Source organism: Peromyscus maniculatus, chromosome X (assembly GCF_049852395.1).
Source record: "Peromyscus maniculatus bairdii isolate BWxNUB_F1_BW_parent chromosome X, HU_Pman_BW_mat_3.1, whole genome shotgun sequence".
Classification (NCBI taxonomy): domain Eukaryota; kingdom Metazoa; phylum Chordata; class Mammalia; order Rodentia; family Cricetidae; genus Peromyscus; species Peromyscus maniculatus.
Window position 1 is genome coordinate 11,800,534 of NC_134875.1, and position 20,988 is coordinate 11,821,521.

The 20,988-nt window shown below is 40.0% G+C and overlaps 1 pseudogene; it reads right to left on the reverse strand.

The window, feature by feature from the left end:
• Positions 1-4,043: 4,043 nt before the first annotated feature.
• LOC121825801 (microtubule-associated protein 4 pseudogene) lies at positions 4,044-4,867 on the reverse strand (annotated as a pseudogene).
• Positions 4,868-20,988: the final 16,121 nt, after the last annotated feature.

Sequence of the window (20,988 nt, forward strand, 5' to 3'; positions counted from 1 at the left end):
GCACACTAGTGATAGACTTTCTTTTTTTTAAATTTTTTTTTGAGACAGGGTATTGCTGTGTAGATTTGTGCTTTTTCCTGGAACTCACTCTGTAGCCCAGGCTGGCCTCGAACTCACAGAGATCCACCTGCCTCTGCCTCCCGAGTGCTGGGATTAAAGGCGTGAGCCACCACCGCCTGGCTGTGATAAACTTTCTTGATCAGATAATTTGAAGGAAAATATCCACTCCAATGGAACAATATTTTCTATTGGCAGTCGGAAAAAAAAGGATGTACAAGAAGTATCCTTTTGCTTACAATTCATGTATCCTCTTGCTGCAGCACTCCCTTCACATTTTCAGGATTCTGATTTAGACTGAAAACAAACAGGTATCTATGAGTCCTCCAGAGCTTCAGCACCACATTGGAACTGAGGAGATGCTGAGAAATTCAGTCTCTGGAATGAGAAACTACCAGGTTCATAGTCTTTCCAGAGTGAGAGAATCATTGTTGGACTTCCTGGGTCATATCTTGTAAAATATGACCAATTCACTTCTAATCAATTCTAACAAATTCCCTTTTAAATGCATATAATTATTCTATCAGTTCTTGCAGATGAAATTCTAAACAGTCTTATTAAATAAGAAACACAGAGTCAAATACAGAGTTAAAAGCCCAAGAGATCAGAGCATTAGCAAAGAACTAAGACTACTTTTATCTTACCATGTGCTGCCATCCTGATCTTTTTCCTGTGTGTCGTGTTTAATTCCTTTTCTGTTCTGCCTTCTCATTGGCTCTAAGTCCAGCCATATGACTTCCTCGTCATTGTCTGTCTATACAGACCTCCTGGTTTCTATGGTTGGTTTGGATTAAAGACTCAAGGGTCACCAAGTATGGCTGTGTCTTTGACCACACAGAGACTCTGCCTGCCATGTGATCAGCATGGGCTACCACCACCTGACTTCTATTCCTGGCTTGCTAATGACCTCTGACCTCCAGGCAAACTTAATTTATTAACATACAAATAAAATCACATTTCCACACAATTAAAATATCACATTTCCCCCTATTATTCTAATAAAAAGAAAAAAGAGAAAAAAGTTATAACTAATATAAGAAATACTATGTACAATAATTACAATAACTGTATAATATATATATATATATATATAATAAATACCTAAACAATGTCTAGTCCATTTGCATTTGACGAACTCAGAGAAAATATTCCATTATATATCCTATTTTGGTAAGTCCAAAATGTACCTGGTTTACTTTCTCTCCTAACTTGTATTATTAAAAGAGAACTATCTTATAATGTCTTTCAAATTTATACACTTACACCTCTTTAGTGAGTTTCTTTTCTAAAATTCTTAACAAGGAAAATTACTATAAGTACTAATTTTTAACTATAACTATAACTATCTAATCTTTAAGTATAACTATAACCATAACTATCTAATCTTCAACTCCCTCAGAGAACCAAGAAGAAAATAATATTACCTAATAAAACAGAAAGTGCAAGCAAGCAACTTCCAAAAAAAAAATGTGAGTTGAAAGAAACAGCCAGCTGCCTGGACAGTCACCCGAGGTTTTGCCACAATGTTGGGGCATCATCTTCAGCCTATAGGCTTAGTATATCTAACAGACTCATTTATGAAGTAGGATATACACAAGGCCTATTGTTCAAACTCACATTTGGTGAGAGTATTCCATGCACCAGAAACACTAGTGTCCTATCATGATTCAGAATTTTAAATTCTGGAAATTACTGATGTTTTTGGAATTCAGCTGTCCATTCTTCTTGGCTTATGGGTGGATTCACTTCTTTTATTAAATACCAGTCTGCCATTGAGATGTTAGACTCCATCAGCTTAGTTACTCTTTCAACAATAACTGTTTCAGCAATTGTTCTACTGACATCAAAAGCCATTGGTCTACTGCCTGTTCAGCTGCCTTCAAAGAAAGGGGCACTGTACCTTTTGTGGATTGTGAAGGCCACTTCAGCAATGGTGCCATATTGTCCTGGCCTCAGAGGATGCCCATTGCTGAGGCCATAACCACACTTGTCTTGGCAAGAATCGGTAATCCTTTGTATCGTGTCCTGTCTGTCCATTTTGTCCTGTTTGTCAGCCGTCAATTCAAGGATACTTTGTTGTTCAGTGGCTAACTTTTGCCACAATGAAAGTTAACTACATATGCAGATTCTCCAATGCCCAAATCTTCTCTGAATTAGATTCGTGCTGCCAGGAGCCAACATGTCTCATAGTCATAAAAAAAGAAGAAAAATCTAAGTTATTAAAACATTTTAAATGCCATATTCTGTAGATTTCTGAAGGGTTTGAAGATGACCATCTCTGCTCAACCTTGAAAACATACCTAATATGACTACAAGTTCAATTGTAATGTCTAACTACTAACTTTCATTCCTTTTTGTCCTAATAGTTGGTAATAATAACATTCAAGGATTAGCAATTTGCATTACATTGTTAAATGAACTGTATAAGTACAATATCCTACAAGATTTGAAATATATGTACAGCATTTTCTAACAATCTCAATCTCAATATATATAATTTGAATACAATATACAAAAATCCAATCCAATGTAAAGTATTTAAAACTAGTAACTGTCTTTTAAAAAGTAGATTCAATAATCTATCTTTTTATCTATATTGTATCTATATCTTCTCTTTATTTTTCAAAGTAGATTCAATAATCTACCCTCTATTCTATCATTTCTATATATCTTTTTTTTAAGGTTTGACTCCATTATTAGAAACCATGCAAACTTTAATACAAAGAAGACAAGTGCAATAAGAATCTTGTGTTGATACAATTCCCAGGATATTCCCAGCACTGCAGCCATCCCACCCATAAATAGACCATGCTGGGATGGCTGCACCACCATGACTGGCCTGGCCTCTCCTGCTCCTCTCCAGTCACACCAGGTCTCATGCATTCTAGTTTAAAATTTCCACCTGATTCCCCACTGTTCACATGCATTCTGGACAGCTCAGGCTCCCCTGGACATGAACGTTTAGGTACCTTTGCCTGCAAGTGCAGGTCAGGGATTCTGACCATCATTTCTGTTTCTCTAGCCCTGGTTTCGTATCACATGTTGACCACCAGATCCTGAGGAAAGAGACAGATGCCAAAACCAGCCTCTTGTTTGGAAAAAAGAAAGCAGTATACACAATGCCAGCACAACCAGTCACACTGCCCCCCCCCCAGCTGTCTAACTGCTGACTAGGCAGCAGCTCCACTTCTCACTTTTCTTCTCACTGGGCTGGCCCCAAGCGGCCCAGAGTAGGGCAGCCCCCAATAACTGACAGCCTCCTCAGTGGAAACTCAGGACCTCCCCCTTGCTTCCTTCATCACCTACTGTGAACTCTCTTTAGACATGGCTTCAACCTGCAAACTATACCACCAGTTCATGGGTTACTGGGAGGGAAAAACAAGACTAAAACAAGAAAAAACAAAAACGATACAGCAGCTATTCAAGTGTTAGCAGTGGGGACAAGGGCAATGGACTCCTGATTAACTTGAAGCAGGGCAGCAAAAGGGCCTGATACCACCTACAGGGTGGCTTCCTCTGTGGGGTCAAGGAGATGCAATGGTTTAGGTGCCAGGGGATTCTGTCAGTGCTGGTCACAACCTGGAGTTCACCTCTACTAGTCCCTCCAGGTTGAACCGGGGAAGAGAGGGAGGGTTTGTCAGTTTCTTGGAATCCAGCACCCCACCCTTAGGTCCCACAGAGATCCCATTAGACTCCCATCCCTGCCCCAACTCTCTCCATGGAACAGTGGTGCCGTGGTGGGCTGAAAGAGGGTGGAAGGAGATGAAGGTAGCAGAGCCTTGAGCAAGCTAAGCAGGAGGGAATAAGGCCTAAGGGGCTGCCCAGCACCCAAGAGCTTACAAGTCTAATAGACAGCCGGGGAAAGGGAGCCCAAGGCCCAGAATCCCAAGCTTGGGCAGCCGGGGAAGTGGGGAGGCCAGGAGATAATGTCGACCCCATGGTCTGTGAGGGCCCTGGCATTTTCCTGGAATATCAGCCAGTAGGTTTCAATTTGTCTCCTGGAGCTGGCTGTCCAAGGTCTGGGGCTCCCTTTGGTAACCACCCCTGACAGAGTGATGTGGCCACTGAGGCCACTGACTGAAGCAGGGGCACCAGCTTCAAGAGCAGCCTCAGGTATAGCTGGGTCCTCTCCAGCAGGGAGACCAGGACACGGAGGGGCCTCACTGCCACTGCCCTCAATCTTCATGACACCTCCTGCAGGCAGGTGGCCCACATTATTGAGGGATCCACCTTTGACCTGGGCTTTCTCCTTGAAGTACAACTTCTGACTTTCAATCTTGGCATCTCCTCCTCTAGGCTTGTATTTGATATTAGCTTTGGACCCACACTTTGAGGATACCTTGGAGATGTCCACTTTCTTGTTCTGAATTTGAACCCGGCCTCCTCCAGGCTGGTGCTTGATATTTTCTGTAGAGCCAGTCTTGGAGAGAACATTCTTCAGATCAGTGGCAGAGGCAGTGGTGGTCAGGTAGTTCAGCCTGGGAGCAGAGGAACTAGGCTTAGCCGAGGTAAGCTTCTTGTCCACAAAAACAGCCACAGAAGGCAGGGAAAGTACAGATGTGGGCTTGATTCCAGTGGAAATAGTCCCTCCTGGGGTTGCTGCCCCACTGGGAGTGGTGTTTCTCTTCACAGAACTGGTTCAGATGGTCTTTGAGTGACTCAAGTCAGCTGGTGCAGACTTAGCAGTCATCCTTTTGACATCAGTGGGTTTTTGCTCTGTTTTAGTAGAGATGGGCCTCTTAGGCAGAGGTGTGGCAGGACTTCTACTGCTTGGCCCAGTGTAAACAAGAGTGACTTGCCTTGTGGTCATCACGAGTTCTGTTTCTTTAAAGAACTGTGACTAATACTCTTTCAATCTCCAATAGTCCTCTTTCCATTTTTATGCCACATGGAGTTTTATACTTTCTATAAAGGAATGTGTTCTCATTATATTGTTTTCTTAACTGGTGTTTATATTTTGTACTTGTAATCTGATTTCAGATCTTTCTAGTCTGGGTCTCATATAATACTTACTAGTCTCTGTTAGTATTAGAACTTTACACATTGTGTTTTGAAAGGAGAGAGTGGAGGCAATTGTATGAATGCTTGATTATCTTTATTCTGGAAATAGGTACCATTGGAGAAAGGTTATATTCTCTGTTATATATTTATTAAAGTATATGTATTACTTTATACCACGTTAAATTTGGAAAATTAATAATGATTTCAATGAATGTGTATTTTCCAAATTTGGGGCATGAGTTTCTTTTATTTTCAGATTTCATACATGCATACTACATCCACATCACTCTCCTCCATCTCCCTACCCTCAATCACTCCCATGTCCCCCCAGCCACCACCCAAATTCATTATCTATCCTTATTTGATTATTATTCTTATACTATACATGTGGGCATTCTCTCTCTCTCTCTCTCTCTCTCTCTCTCTCTCTCTCTCTCTCTCTCACACACACACACACACACACACACACACATACACACTTTCATGTATATACAATCTATTGAATCCATTTAGCTTGCTCCTAGATCACTTTTGCTTGGATATGGGCATGACCTTTCTCTAGGAAAGAGCAGAATTTTGATTTGATCTCTTATCAGCCATTGATTGCCTATAGCTCTTCATTGATGAGTGGTATCTTCTGGAACCTTTCCTTGTTAAATATCCTTCCTATTTTTTTTCATTACCCCCATTCATAGCACCATCTCTAGAGCTTCTCTCCTTCCTGCATTCTGAATTTCTGAGTTATTAAATTTCTTAAAGTTATACTAAAATCTAGAGATGGATAATAGAATCCACAAATAAGAGCAAACATAGCATTTGTCTTTTGGGGTCTGGATTGCCTCGTTCAACTTTTAATTTCAAGTGTCATGATTTCTTGGAAAAGGTTTTAAAGATGAATACATATATAATTTGTACATATACATCTTTATTTGGTTACCCATATAAACGCCCAATTTGGATAAAGTAACAATCTGAGATACTGGGGATTGGCACTATCTTTTGCAAATTTGGACAGAATACATTTCAACCTATACACTAAAACTTGAAATTCTAAACTATATTTTGTTTTTGTCCATACTTTGTATCTTTGAAGTTCATGAATATCTATCATAAAAAATATGAGATAAATTTACATAAAATGACAACATGAATATATACACCATGTCTCCTAATTCTAGAAGAAACGCTTTCTATTTTTGATCTTTGTGCAAGTCTTATTCATGAATACCCATACAGTTAAGATAAAAATCATTCTATTATAACATTGGAATTTAATCAATTTCATTTATTCTTTTCCAAATTTGTTAAAATATTTTTTCCAGGTAATAGTGTTCATTTTACAATTATCTCAAAGAATGACTTATCGACAGCTTGGTACTTTCAAGTCTCCTAGTTTCTAAGTTATTCTTCAAATGAAAACTTTAGTTATGTTTATCTGTTTCTCAATATCACCTTGCTTGTTCTTTGGTTGGCCCAGTGTAATGATGATTGCTTCTAATTTCTACCTATTCATCATACACAGAGGAATGAAGGTCAGCTCTAAGTTAAGAAATTTCATCAACTTGACTAGGTTATTATGTACATTTAACTACAACAGCACAATGCTCAGCACATAGCATGTCAATGTCCATTCAGTATCTCCAATTTTCCATCAGTATCTCTGTCATTATTATTTACATCATCTTATTCAGTATATTTCTTACCTATGGTTCAAACCTTGAGGGAATCTAACACATACACACATACTTGTATATATGTGTCTATCTCTATCTATCTATCTCTCTCTCTATCTCTCTCTCTCTCTATCTATCTAGCTATACCCACACACATATACATACACACATACATACATACATACATGGGATAAAAAGAAATGGACATTTTTATTTATAAGTCATATCATTTTTCCTGTAAGCCAAGAAACACTATTAACAAAATTAACAAAAGTACAGATTGTATTGTACATTGTGTATGGTAAGGGATGTGGCATGTATAAGACTTGGATCTGTGGTGCTGAATCCAGTTTTATTTTACTTTTTTATTTTATTTATTTATTAGGACTTTTTCTACTCACTCCTCTGTAGCAGGATTCTTAAAAGTTCTTATTAATAAAATCAAACCCGAGGCCAGTTATTGGGGTGAATTCTGGAAGGTCAGAGAGACAGAACAAGCCACAGCTATCTCACCTCGCCGGATCCTCTTTTGGTCTTGTCTCCTCAGACTGGAGGCCTCTGAGTCCTCATCCGGAATGGGTCTCAGCTGAATTGTGCTGCTCGAAAGCCTGAAGCTTAACCAGCCACATGCTTAGCCAGCCAAATACTTAACCAACCAAAAGCTTCTAGTTTCTGGTCCTCATGCCTTATATATCTTTCTGTTTTCTACCACCACTCCCTGGGATTAAAGGCTGGCTTTCTGGGATTAAAGGCGTGTGTCACCATGCTTGGCTATTTCCAATGTGGCCTTGAACTCACAGAGATCCAGAGGGATTTCTGTCTCTGGAATGCTAGGATTAAAGGTGTGAGTGCCACCATTTTCTAGCCTTTGTATTTAGTGGCTGTCTGTTCTCTGACCTCAGATAAATTTAGTAGAGTACACAATATTTTGGGGAACACAATACCACCACATTTCCTCTCTTTTTGTCTAAAATTAAAAAAGCTTATGACTAATACAAGAAAAACTATCTTCAATCAGTATATGCAATATACAGTCAAGATTACATTAACAATGTCTAGTCCATTAACATTTGACAGATTCAGATAAAAAACTCCATTATATATATTAACAATGTCCAGTCCAGTAACATCTGATAAACTCAGACCAAAAAATTTTCACTACTTATTTAAAACAAGTAGTTCCTTTTTAAAAGTAGATTCCATAATCTCCCTTTTTATCTTATCATATCCATATTTTCTCTTTTTTCTTTTCATAATAGATTCATTAGTCTACCTTTTGTCATTTTTATATCTTCCCCTTTTTCTTCAGTGTAGATTCAGTGATCTACCTATTTATCCTATTATTTCTTTATCTTTTTTCTCAGAGTAGATTCGATGATCTATCTCATATCTATATTCTCTTTTTCTTTTTTCTTTCTAGGGGTGGAGATATCTTTAGGGAATCTTGAAAAGAAAATTTTGGGGTTAATCATCAAGTCCTGTATCGTTTGTCCAGTCTCTACATAATAGGAAAGTTCAGGGCTTGTTTCAAGTCCTTATTTGAGTAGTCTGTCAGGCTAGATCATCTCAACTAGTCCTCTTGAAATTGTTCTGACCAGTTTGTAGTCCAAAGTCGATTTTTCCATGGTGTTAATCTGCTTAATAGCTTTATCATAGTCCATGTAGAATCATCGTTGTAGGATCCTGTCATCTTTTTGAAGATTTCAAAGTCACTGTTAGGCATGGTCATGGTTTTCTGCAGATTTTTTTTTTTGCCTCCTCTGTGGTTTGGAGCAATCATAGTCTGATAAATGTCTGTCTCTCGGAACCATGAACATTCTTCCCTAGAACAGAAAATCTTCACAACAATCTCTCCCCACCATTTGTCTTGCCAAACTTTTCCAAACTGACCTTTGCCAATGCTTTCTTGTAACACGATGGTCCTGGCAATTCTTCTCTGAACCAGCAGCAGTAAACCCTTCGTCCCAGGTAGCAGCATCACCGCAGTCACCAACATGATGAGAAGGAGCTGGCAATGTGGAGCAGTAGCCACTGCTTCCATGGTCCCACCACTGTTTGTAGTTCAGTCCGGGCCGAAGCTTCTCCCAAGCCTCTTAGGCCGGCCTCAAACTCGGGATCCTCCTGCCTCTGCCTCCTTCAGCAAATCCACCCGGTATGCACCACCACAACCGGCTAAGTGTAGCTTGGACCTGAGCTGGGACTCACAAGGCCACAGGCAAACAGCTTTTTCATGAATTCGTAACACGAACGTTGGGCGCCAGATGTAGCAGAATTCTTAAAAGAGAGGAAATGTGGTGGTATTGTGTTCCCCAAAATATTGTGTACTCTACTAAATTTATCTGGGGTCAGAGAACAGACAGCCACTAAATACAAAGCTAGAAAATGGTGACACTCACACCTTTAATCCTAGCATTCCAGAGATAGAAATCTCTCTGGATCTCTGTGAGTTCAAGGCCACATTGGAAATAGCCAAGCATGGTGACACGCCTTTAATCCCAGAAAGCCAGCCTTTAATCCCAGGGAGTGGTGGTAGAAAGCAAAAAGATATATAAGGCGTGAGGACCAGAAACTAGAAGATTTTGGCTGGTTAAGCATTCAGGCTCTTGAGCAGTAGTTCAGCTGATAGCCATTGGGATGAGGACACAGAAGCTTCCAGTCTGAGAAAACAGGACCAGCTGAGGATCCGGCGAGGTGAGATAGCTATGGCTTGTTCTGTCTCTCTGATCTACCAGCATGGACCCCAATAACTGGCCTCAGGTTTGATTTTATTAATAAGAACTTTTAAGATTCCTGCTACATTCCTCATGCTATCCACAGATCCCCCCTCTTCCCTCACCCCACCCCCAGCCACCCCACATCCCCCAAATCGAGGTCTTCCATGGGGAGTCAGCAGAGCCCAGCACACTGAGCTTAGGCGGGTCCAAGTCCCTTCCCACTGCACCAAGGCTGTGCAAGGCATCACACCACAGGCACTGGATTCCCAGAAGCCTGCTCATTCACCAGGGACAGATCACAATCCCCCTGCCTGGGTGCCCCCCAAAAAGTTTGAGCCAAACAACAGTCTTCCGTCTCCAGAGGGCGTAATCCAGTCCCATTGGGGCTCCATAGCCACCAGTCCACAGTTCATGGGCTTCCACTAATGTGGCCAGTCATCTCTGCACAACCTCCCATTATGATCTCAACATCCCTCGCCTGCAATATCTCTCCTCTGTCATCAGCTGGTCTCTCATCAATTGGATTCCCGGAATGCAGCCTGGTGCCTGGCCATGGATCTCTGTATCTGCCTCCATCTGTCACTGGTCAAAGGCTCTATGATGACAGCTAGGTTATTTGCTAGGTTGGTCTCCAGAGTAGACCAGTCCAGGCACTCTCTGGACCACTGCTAGCAGACCAAGGTGGGGTCAACCTTGTGGGTTCCCGAGGGCTTCCCCGGTACCCTGCCTCTACCTATTCCTATGATGTCCTCATCTATCATGGTATCTTCCTCCCTGCCCTCCCACTCTGTCCCTAATCCAGCTTGACCCTCCCATTTCCCTATGTTCTCATCCCCCACTCCCCGACCTGTGCCACCTCCCGCACCCAGTCCACTAATGTACATCTCATCCACTTCTCCTACAATGGGTCATCCAAGTGTCCATCCTAGGGTCTTTTCCTGTTAGCTAGGGTCTCTGGAGTTGTGGGTTGCAGTCTGGCCATCCCTTTCCTCCCATTTAGTATCCACTTATGAGTGAGTACATACTATGTGTGTCCTTCTGAGTCTGGGTTACCTCACTCAAGATGATATTTTTTAGATCCATCTATTTGCCTGCAAATTTCATGATATCATTTTTTTTTTACCACTGAGTAGTACTCCAGTGTGTATATGTGTCATATTTTCTTTATCCATTCTACAGTTGAGGGGCATCTCAGTTGTTTCCAGGTTCTTGCTATTACGAATAATGCTGATATGAACATAGTTAAGCATGTGTCCTTGTAGTAAGATTGAGCATTCCTTGGGTATATGACCAAAAGTGGTATAACTGGGTCTTGAGGAAGAATTATTCCCAATTTTCTGAGAAACTGCCATACTGATTTACAGAGTGGCTGTAAAAGTTTGCATTCCCACCAACAGTGGAGGAGAGTTTCCCTTGCTGCACATCCTCTCCAGCATAAGGTGTCTTCAGTGTTTTTGATGTTAGCCATTCTGACAGGTGTAAGATGGTATCTCAGAGTTGTTTTGATTTGCATTTCCCCAATGACTATGGATGTTGAGCAATTCCTTAAATGTCTTTCAGCCATTTGAGATTCTTCTATTGAGAATTCTCTGTTAAGCTCTGTAGACCATTTTTTAATTGTTCAGTATTTTGATGTCTAGCTTTTTGAGTTCTTTATATATTTTGGAGATCAGCCCTCTTTCAGATGTGGGGTTGGTGAAGATCTTTTCCTATTGTGTAGGCTGTCATTTGGTCTTATTGACTGAGTCCTTTGCTCTACAAAAGCTTCTCAGTTTCAGGAGGTCCCATTTATTAATTGTCGCTCTCAGTGTCTGTGCTACTGGTGTTATATTCAGAAAGTGGCCTTCTGTGCCAAATCATTCTAGACTACTTCCTACTTTCTCTTCTATCAAGTTCAGTATAACTGGATTTATGTTGAGGTCTTTGATCCACTTGGACTTGAGTTTTGTGCATGACAACAGATATGGATCTATTTGCATTCTTCTGCATGTTGACATCTACTTATGCCAACACCATTTGTTGAAGGTGCTTTCATTTTTTCATGGTACAGTTTTTGGCTTCTTTGTCAAAAATAATATGTTCATCGGTGTGTAGATAAATGTCAGTTTGATTCCATTGGTCTACATGTTGGTTTTTATGCCAATAGCAAGCTGTTTTTATTACTATAGCTCTATCGTAGAGCTTGAGGTCAGGGATCATGATGCCTCCAGAGGTTACTTTATTATACAGGATTCTTTTAGCTATCCTAGTTTTTTTTTGTTTGTTTGTTTTTCTATATAGAGTTAAGTATTGTTCTTTCCAGGTCTTTGAAGAATTGTGTTGTGATTTTGATGGGGATTGCATTGAATCTGTAGATTGCTTTTGGTAAAATTGCCATTTTTACTATATTAGTCCTGCCTATTCATGAGCATGGGGGATCTTTCCATTTTCTGGTATCTTCTTTAATTTCTTTCTTCAGAGACTTAAAGTTCTTGCCATACAGGTCTTTCACTTGCTTAGTTAGAGTTACCTCAAGGTATTTTATATTATTCATGGCTATTGTAAAGGGTCATGTTTCTCTGATTTCTTTCTTAGCCCCTTTTTCATTAGTATATAGGAGGTCTACTTGAGTTAATCTTGTATCCTGCCACTTTACTGAAGGAGTTTATCAGCTGTAAGAGTTCCCTGGTAGAATTTTTGGGGTCACTTATGTATACTATCATATTGCCTGCAAATAATGAAAGTTTGACTTCTTCCTTTCCAATTTGTAACCCCTTGATTTCCTTTTATTTTCTTATTGCTCTACCTAGAACTTCAAGTACTATATGGAATAAGTATGGGGACAGTGGACAGCCTTGTCTTGTTCCTGATTTTAGTGGAATTGCTTTGAGTTTCTCTCCATTTAATTTGATATTGGCTGTCTGCTGTCAGCTTGCTTTAATTGCCTTTATTATGTTTAGGTATGTTCCTTGTATCCCTGATCTCTCCAAGACCTTTATCATGAAGGGGTTTTGGATTTTATCAAAGGCTTTTTCAGCATCAAATGAGATGATCACGTGGATTTTTTCTTTCAGTTTGTTTATATGGTGTATTACATTGACAGATTTTCATATGTTGAACCATCCTTGCATCCCTGTGATGAAGCCTGTAGCAGGAATCATAGAGAGTCTTATTAATAAAATCAAACCAGAGGCCATTTATTGGAGTGAATACTGGAAGATCAGAGAAACAAAAAAAGCCACAGCTACCCTCACCTCATCGGATCTCCTGCTGGTCATGTTTCCTCAGACTGGAAACTTCTGTGTCCTAATCCCAATGGTTCACTGCTGAACTGTGCTGCTTAAAACCTAAAAGCTGAACCAACTAAATGCTTCTAGTTTCTGGTCTTCACGCCTTATATATCTTTCTCTTTTTGCCATCACTCCCTGGGATTAAAGGCTCACTTCTTGGGATTAAAGGCATGTGTCACTATGCCATGCTTTTCCAATGTGGCCTTGAACTCACAGAGATGGAGGGATTTCTGTTTCTGGAATGCTAGGATTAAAGGTATGAGTGCCACCATTTTCTAGACTCTGTATCTAGTTGCTGTCTGTTGTCTGACTCTAGATTAATTTATTAGGGTGCACAATATTTTGGGGACCACAATACCACCACAGAAGCCTACTTGGTCATGGTGGATAATTGTTTTGATGTGTTCCTGGATTCCGTTAGCCAGTATTTTATTGAGTATTTTTGCATCAATATTCATGAGGGAGACTGGACTGCAGTTCTCTTTCTTTGCTGCATCTTTGTGTGGTTTGGGTATCAGGGTAACTGTAGCCTCATAACAATAATTTGGTAATGTCCATTCTGTTTCTATGGTGTGGAACAATTTGAAGAGTATTGGTATTAGTTCTTCTTTGAAAATCTGGTAGAATTCTGCGCTGAAAATATCTGGTCCTGGGCTTTTTTTGGTTGGGAGACTTTTAATGACCTTTTCTATTTCCTTAGGTGTTATTGGTCTATTTAAATAGTTTATGTGGTCTTGATTTACCTTTGGTATGGGATACCTATCCAGAAAATCTTCCATTCCTTTCAGATTTTCCAATTTTGTGGAGTACAGGTTTTTTAAATATGACATGATGATTCTCTGGATTTCCTCATTGTCAGTTGTTATGTCCCCCTTTTCATTTCTGATTTTGTTAATTTGGATGCTCTATCTCTGCTTTTTGGTTAATTTAGATAAGGGCTTTTCTATCTTGTTGATTTCCTCAAAGAAGTAATCTTTGTTTCATTGATTCTTCATATTGTTCTCTTTGTTTTTATTTTTTTTTTATTTCAGCCCTCAATTTGATTATTTCCTAGCACCTGTTTCTCCTTGGGTGAGTTTGCTTCTTCTTGTTCTAGAGCTTTCAGGTGTGCTGTTAAGTCACTAGTGTCAGATTTCTCCAACTTCTTTATGTGCACATTTAGTGCTATGAGTTTTCCTCTTAGCACTGCTTTCATATTGTCCCATAAGTTTAGGTATGTTGTACATTTGTTTTCATTCAATTCTAGGAAATCTTTAATTTCTTTCTTATTCTTCCTTTACCCATTGGTGATTTATTTGGGCATTATTTAGTTTCCATTTGATTGTATGATTTCTGTAATTTTTGTTGTTGTTGAAGTCTAACTTTAAGCCATGGTGGTCTGATAAGACACAGGAGGTTATTTCAATTTTTTTTTTGTATCAGTTGAGATTTGCTTTGTGACCAAGTATGTGGTCGATTTTGGAGAAGGCTCCATGGGGTGCTGAAAAGAAGGTATATTCTTTTGTGTTAGGGTGGAATATTCTGTAGATATCTATGAAGTCTATTTGAGTCATAATGTCTGTTAGTTCCCTTATTTCTCTGTTAAGTTTATGTCTGGCAGACCTGTCCATTGGTGAGAATGGGGTGTTGAAGTCTCCCACTACTAGTGTATGGGATTTGATGTGTAATTTAAGCTTTAGTAATGTTTCTTTTATGAATATTGGGTGCCATTGTATTTGGGGCATAAATATTCAGAATTGAGACTTCATCTTGTCAGATTTTCCCTGTGATAAATATGTAGTGTCCTTCCTGATCTCTTTCAGTTGATTTTAGTTTGATGTCTATTTTATTAGATATTAGGATAGCTACACCATCTTGCTTCTTAAATCCATTTGATTGGAATGTCTTTTCCCAGACTTTTATTCTGAGGTGGTGTCTGTCTTTGAACTTGAGGTGTGTTTCTTCTATGCAGCAAATGGATGGATCTTATTTTCATATCCATTCTGTTAGCATGTGTCTTTTTATAGGTGAACTGGGACCATTGATATTGATGGATCTTAATGACCAGTTATTGTTAATTCCTGTTATTTTTTGGTGGTAGTGTTGTATTTTTCCCTTCTTTGGTATTTGTTGGTGTGGGACTATCTATTGCCTGTGTTTTCATGGCTGTATCTAACTTCCTTAGGTTGGATTTTTCCTTCTAGTGCTTTCTGTATGGCTGGATTTGTGGAGAGATACTGTTTAAATATGGTTTTATCATGGAATATTTTGTTTACTCTGTCTAGAGTGACTGAGAGTTTCAATGGGTATAATAGTCTGGGTTGGCATCCATTGTGTCTTAGTATCTGTATAACATTTGTCCAAGACTTTCTGGCTTTTAGAGTCTCCATTGAGAAATCAGGTGTTATTCTTATGGGTCTGCCTTCATATGTTACTTGAACTTTTTCCTTTGCATATCTTATATTTTTTCTTTATTCTGTATATTTTGTGTTTTAATTATCATGTGGTGATGGGACTTTTTTGGGGGAATCAGTCTATTTAGTGTTCTGTAACCTTCCTGTATTTTTATAGGCATTTCCTTCTTTAGGTTGGAAAAGTTTTCTTCTATGGTTTCTTTGGATATATTTTCTGTGCCTTTGAGTTGGTATTCTTCTCCTTCTTCTATCCCTATTATTCTTTGTTTTGGTCTTTTCATGGTGTCCCAAACTTTCTGGACATTGTGGGTCCTGACTTTGTTGGTTTTAGTGCTTTCTTTGACTGATGAATCTATTTCTTCTACTGTATCTTCAATGCAAGAGATCCTATCTTACATCTCTTGTATTCTCTTGGTTATACTTGCATCTGTAGTTCCTGTTCATTTACTCAGATTTTCCACTTCCAGCATTACCTCAGTTTGTGTCTTCTTTATTGTCTCCATTTCAGATTTGAAATCTTGGACTGTTTCCCTCATTTGCTTAGTTGCTTTCTCTTGGCTTTCAAGGGATTTACTGATTTCTTACCATTTTTTGTTTGACTTTTCCTCGATTTCTTTAAGGGATTTTTTCATTTACTCTTTTAATATCTCTAATATCATCTTAAAGTCATTTTTATAGTAGATATCTTCCATTTCTTCTGTGTTGGGATGTTCAGGTCTTGCTGATGTAGCTTCTGATGGAGCCATATTGGTTTTTATGTTGTTGACTGTATTTTTGTACTGGCATCTACCCATCTCTTTTTCCACTTGGTGCAAGCTATGTCTGTGTCTGAGGGAGCCTCTCTTGGTCTGATTGATACTCTTGATCCAGTGGGAGCTCTTGGTTTAGTTGATGCTGATGGACTTTTTGTCTCAGGGGTCGACTCTTATTCCAACTAGGGCTAGTGGGCTCTGTCTCAGGAAGTAGCTGCAATATTACTGTGTGGTGGTACATGGTGTCTGCAGGATGTCTGCTTGCCAACTGACCTATTAGTCCAATTGGGTGCTGGCAGGCTCTATCTCAGTTGCAGTCTCAGAGGGTGGATGGGATTTGGGTGAGGAGGGGCTTAGGTTACAGGGTCTGATTGGGGATGATGGTAGTCTGTCCTGTTTGCAGGAGGTCTGCCTGCCAACTGACCTGAAACTGGAACTGTAATGGGTGGGGGTGTACGGGTACAGGGTTGTGCCCCTGGCCCCAAAGTCTAGGGGCTATGGTAGTCGGGTTTGTAGATAAAGACTCACCTCTTAGTCCAGTTAGATGCTGGCAGGCTCTGTCTCATGGAACAGTTGCCTGAATCCAGTTTTAAACTGTTTTGAAATACCAAATAAAATCTATAAGTTACAAAGCAATTATTTTATTTCAGTAGAGCAAAGATGTGAATGAAATCTCAAGCTGAAATTATTTTCCTGTCACTTGCTAAGGATTGATGTGGATTTGAAAGCACCATTATACTTATTAAAGTAAGACAATAACATGTGTTTGCTATGATGGAAGCATAGCTGTCTTCAAAGATAAGACGATAAAAGGTATTTGTATGTTCTTTTCTTATCCCTTTAGTATATTTTGCCTATTTTAAGATAGCATGAACAAATTAAAAATGTACTATGATACATCAAAACTTCTGTGGATATCACTCTATATAAATAAAACACTGATGGCCAGTGACCAGACAGGAAGTATAAGCAGGACAAGGAGAGAGGAGAATTGGGGAAACAGGAAGAAGGAGGGAGACTGCAGCCACTGCCAGGACAAGCAGCATGTAAAGACTCTGGTAAGCCACCAGCCACGTGACAAGGTATAGATTTATAAAAATGGGTTAATTTAAGATATAAGAACAGTTAGCAAGAAGCATCCCACAGCCATACAGTTTATAAGTAATATAAGTGTCTGAGTGATTATTTTGTACGTGGATTGTGGGACTGCGTGGTTTGGTGGAACCTGAAGAGAAGCCCTCCAGCAACAAAAACTTGATTTCAAAATCAATAATATATCAAGAATGCTATGTCAGCATTAGTATTTTATGTATTGTTGGTTTTTACTGTGTCACTGCTCATATGTAGTTTTTATTGTCTTAATTTTGTTGTGAGATTCATACATGAGTGCGGCATCTACAATACTCCTATCACTCCCTGCCCCTCGAACTCCTCTCCTTCCCTTTCTCCTTCCTAAATTCATAATCTCTTCTCTAATTGTTGTTACTTACATATACCAGTCATTGCTGAAGGAAATGTGGTTTTCTCTCTTATAAGTCATTGGCCCCCTTTAATGCTTCATTAATGCTTCATATGTGTGAATCATATGGGATTTCCCCTGTCCATAGTGGCATATCATATGTCATTATTCACGTCTTGTTCAGGCAAACACATTGTGGAGATTTCACCATTATATTTTTTCCTGTCATGTCTCAAAGACCCTATCTAGCCTCACACATACTGGGCTTCTGACTCTTACAATCTTTCTAGCCCCTTTTTCTGAAATGTTCTCTGAGCCTTAGAGTTTAGGTTGTATGTTTTGTGTTGTAAATGGGGCTGAGCATCCCAACATTAATATTCTCTGCATTTTGACAAGTTGTGTATTAGTTTTCATCTATTTCCAAAAGAAGGTTCTTTGATGTGAGGTAAGATCTACAGTAATCTCTGGAGATGGTTTTCCTTGGATGTAATAGTTTTCTTTGAACCATCCCTTGATTTAATATGTTGGCAATGATAATCTCTTTTGGGTTTGAATATCAACTACATCTTTTGTTTAACCTTTGTATCAGTTTATTACATACAGATTCATATCTGATACAGATTCATGCAGTATACTAGGTAGTACAGAAGAACAGCACCTAATAGGAGAGCATAGCATCACAATCACCTGTTGTTGGCATTCAGTACTTCTCCATTAATGTGCATTCATATTAATTTCCTTCCTATTCATCATAAAATAGTAATGAAAGAACTCAAATTACAGTTTTATAATTGAGGAACAGAAATACCTTTCCAAATCATCTCTTCCCTCTTACCTATGTATTATTTTTTCTAATTTTTAATTTTGTATTCATTTAGTGTGGGAAATTGTTGAATGTAGTATAGTGCTTGTGTCAGGGAACAACTTCTTGGAATCAATTCTGTCCTTATAACATGTAGGATCTAGAAAGATGTCAGGGTGACAGACTTGATGGTAAGTGCTCTACCCATTGAAACACCTTCCCAGGCTTTACTTATATATTCTAATTACTTAAAGTAGGACCCTTTTGATAATTAAGGCCAGACACCTTGGAGTCATCAATATTTCTTATTAATGTTTCACATCTTGTCCAGGAGCTACACTAATTTTATATGGCTTCAAAATAGGCAAACAATATGACCATTTCTCCACTTTTCTGACCTGAGACCTCATCAATTCTGTTGAATCATAATAACATTTATTCTAGTGCAGCCTTCCTTCTGCACTTAATTCCTCCCAATGCCTATTCCTATCACATCAGCCAGGTTATCCCTTAAAATTATGCACAAGCTAATATCATTCTTCTACTCAAAATTCTCCTCTGGTTCCTCATCTCAATCAAAGTAATAATCAAATTACTTAAAACAGACTTTAAGACCATTGCAGTTTTGACACAAATTTTCTTTGTCTACATGCTCTAGTGATTTCTATTGTTCTTCTATTTAGAATCAGACACATTAATCTCCTTGGTCTTTATTGTATAGACCAGTCAATCTTTTCTCTCAGAACCTTTGTTCTGTCACAACAACAACTGCAACAAAACAAACAAACAACAAAAAGTGTAACTAATACTGTCAGGGACAAGGACAGAATCTCTAGTAGAAAAATACAGACCCCCAATAAGACAGGGAACTAGATCAGCTTACAGTCAGGTTGCCTAGCAACAGGACATTGAGTCTGAGCCCTTGACCCTCTCACCCCGTAAACATCCTATACAAACATCCTGTTAGCTTGCCCCACCTTATGCAGATGACAGCTTCTTGCTCCCCCACCCTGCAGAACTATATAAACCCTTGTAAAAGGAAATAAAGTGGCACCTTGATCAGAATCCAGACTTGGTGTCTTTTCCTTTGTATCTCCTGTCCCCACATTCCCTCCTTAGCGTGGTCGAGAACCCGTTGAAGCCCTGCAGGTGAGGCTACTGGCGCCCAACATGGATGAAACCACCTCTTAAGGTTTGGAACGTAGTCTCCCGGAGGAAGACAAAGGCCTTGGTGAAGTTGTTAGATCCCCATGAAATGGCCCGGTTCAGGAAGCGATCCTGGAGGAGAGCAGAGAGGACACAAGTAAGAAAGTGACGAGCCATGGGACAGGCAACATCGTCACAGGATTATTCATTTCTGACCTAAATGAGCCCCTCAAGATACAAGGAACTAGGGTAAAGAAAAAGGACCTTAAAGCCTTTTTTTAAAAATTAATGACATTCTTAGGGTCTATAAACATTCCCTTAACATACAAGAGCTTATTAATATAACAAAAAATCTTCAAAGAAGCCTTTTACTCCCCCTCTACCTGCCCTAAGATCCTCTGAGCACCTTCTGTCTGTCCCTAGGATCACAACCTGCGCTCTATGGAAGAGGGGACACTCATGACTTTTAAACCTAGGAATCCTCAGGAGTCTGCCCCTGCCCATCTTTATCCCTCTCTTAACAATTTTGTCTCTAACTTCCCTCTAGACCCTGCCAAGGAGGCTTTCCTAGAGGGCTGGTCCGAAGGTAGTGAGTTATCTCAATTAATTGATCACAATCAGTTACAGATTTCTTTGTTCCTTCTCCACTCCCACTACTTCACTTAAACAGCCATCCTCAAGAACTTGGATGCTAAAGAAACTTCTCAGTAACTCTCCCTATGATACAAATGCAACACAGGAAAAATTCCCTTCTGGCCTAGAGACTGTTCTGGCCAAACAAAAACAAAAGTACCTTCCTTAAACACTTGGCCTTTGAAAACACAAACCCTGCCTGCCAGGAACTAGGGCTTGGGGTAGCTACTGGTGCTTTCGGGATTTGCCAAGGCAACCATGAGTCCCCTGGGTGGCTAGAGGGGACAGGGACGTTTTGTCTCTGGATGGGAAGTCGCCTGGTGTGCAGGACAGGTCCATCTCTGAGATCATGTTTCTGCTCCAACAGAGTAAGGCCGGTCTGGAGGAGGTTATGGTAGAGGATCTCAAATTGTAGGAGATGTTGGTGATGGTTTGTCTTTATGGGGGTGGGGATGGAGCTGGCCTTGGAGGTGGTTCCTGGGACTGGGGTGCTGATGGGGCCGGATGCTTGCTGTTGTGGAGGGTTGGGTCTTAGTGGCACTGGGGGGAGGGGAGCTTGTGGGACCATGGAGGGGGGAGGGGAGAGCCTTTCCACCTTGGTGCCTGCCTACTTCTTCATTCTTGGGGAAAAAGTCACTGGGGCCAGCAGGGGGAGGAGTCTGGGGGGGAGCAGCCTTCTGATTCTCATGATGTGAGGCAGGAGAACATTCAGCATTAACACCATTGCTGATCATCACAAAAGACTAAATCATGTTAATGGTGCCATAAAAGAGATACACTCTGCTCCCAGATGGTTGCCAGAAGGCCTGGTTAGAGCTGTAAATATACCTGATCTGCCCAGGAGAGATAGCCCCTCTCCTGAGGAAACTTCTTCTGTTTCAAATACTCTCCCTCAGGCAAATCCTCAAGGCTGTTGTCCTCATTCACAGCAAACCCCACCAGCCCTTTAGCTCTGTTATCACTCTGCTCAGAGTTCCTGTGGGGGGACAGAGGGAACTTTACAGCAAACTGTGTTTGAGACCTTTCACACAGTATACAAGTCCCATAATCAATCACATTCTGGGCTGAGCAGGGACACTGCTTGTCAAA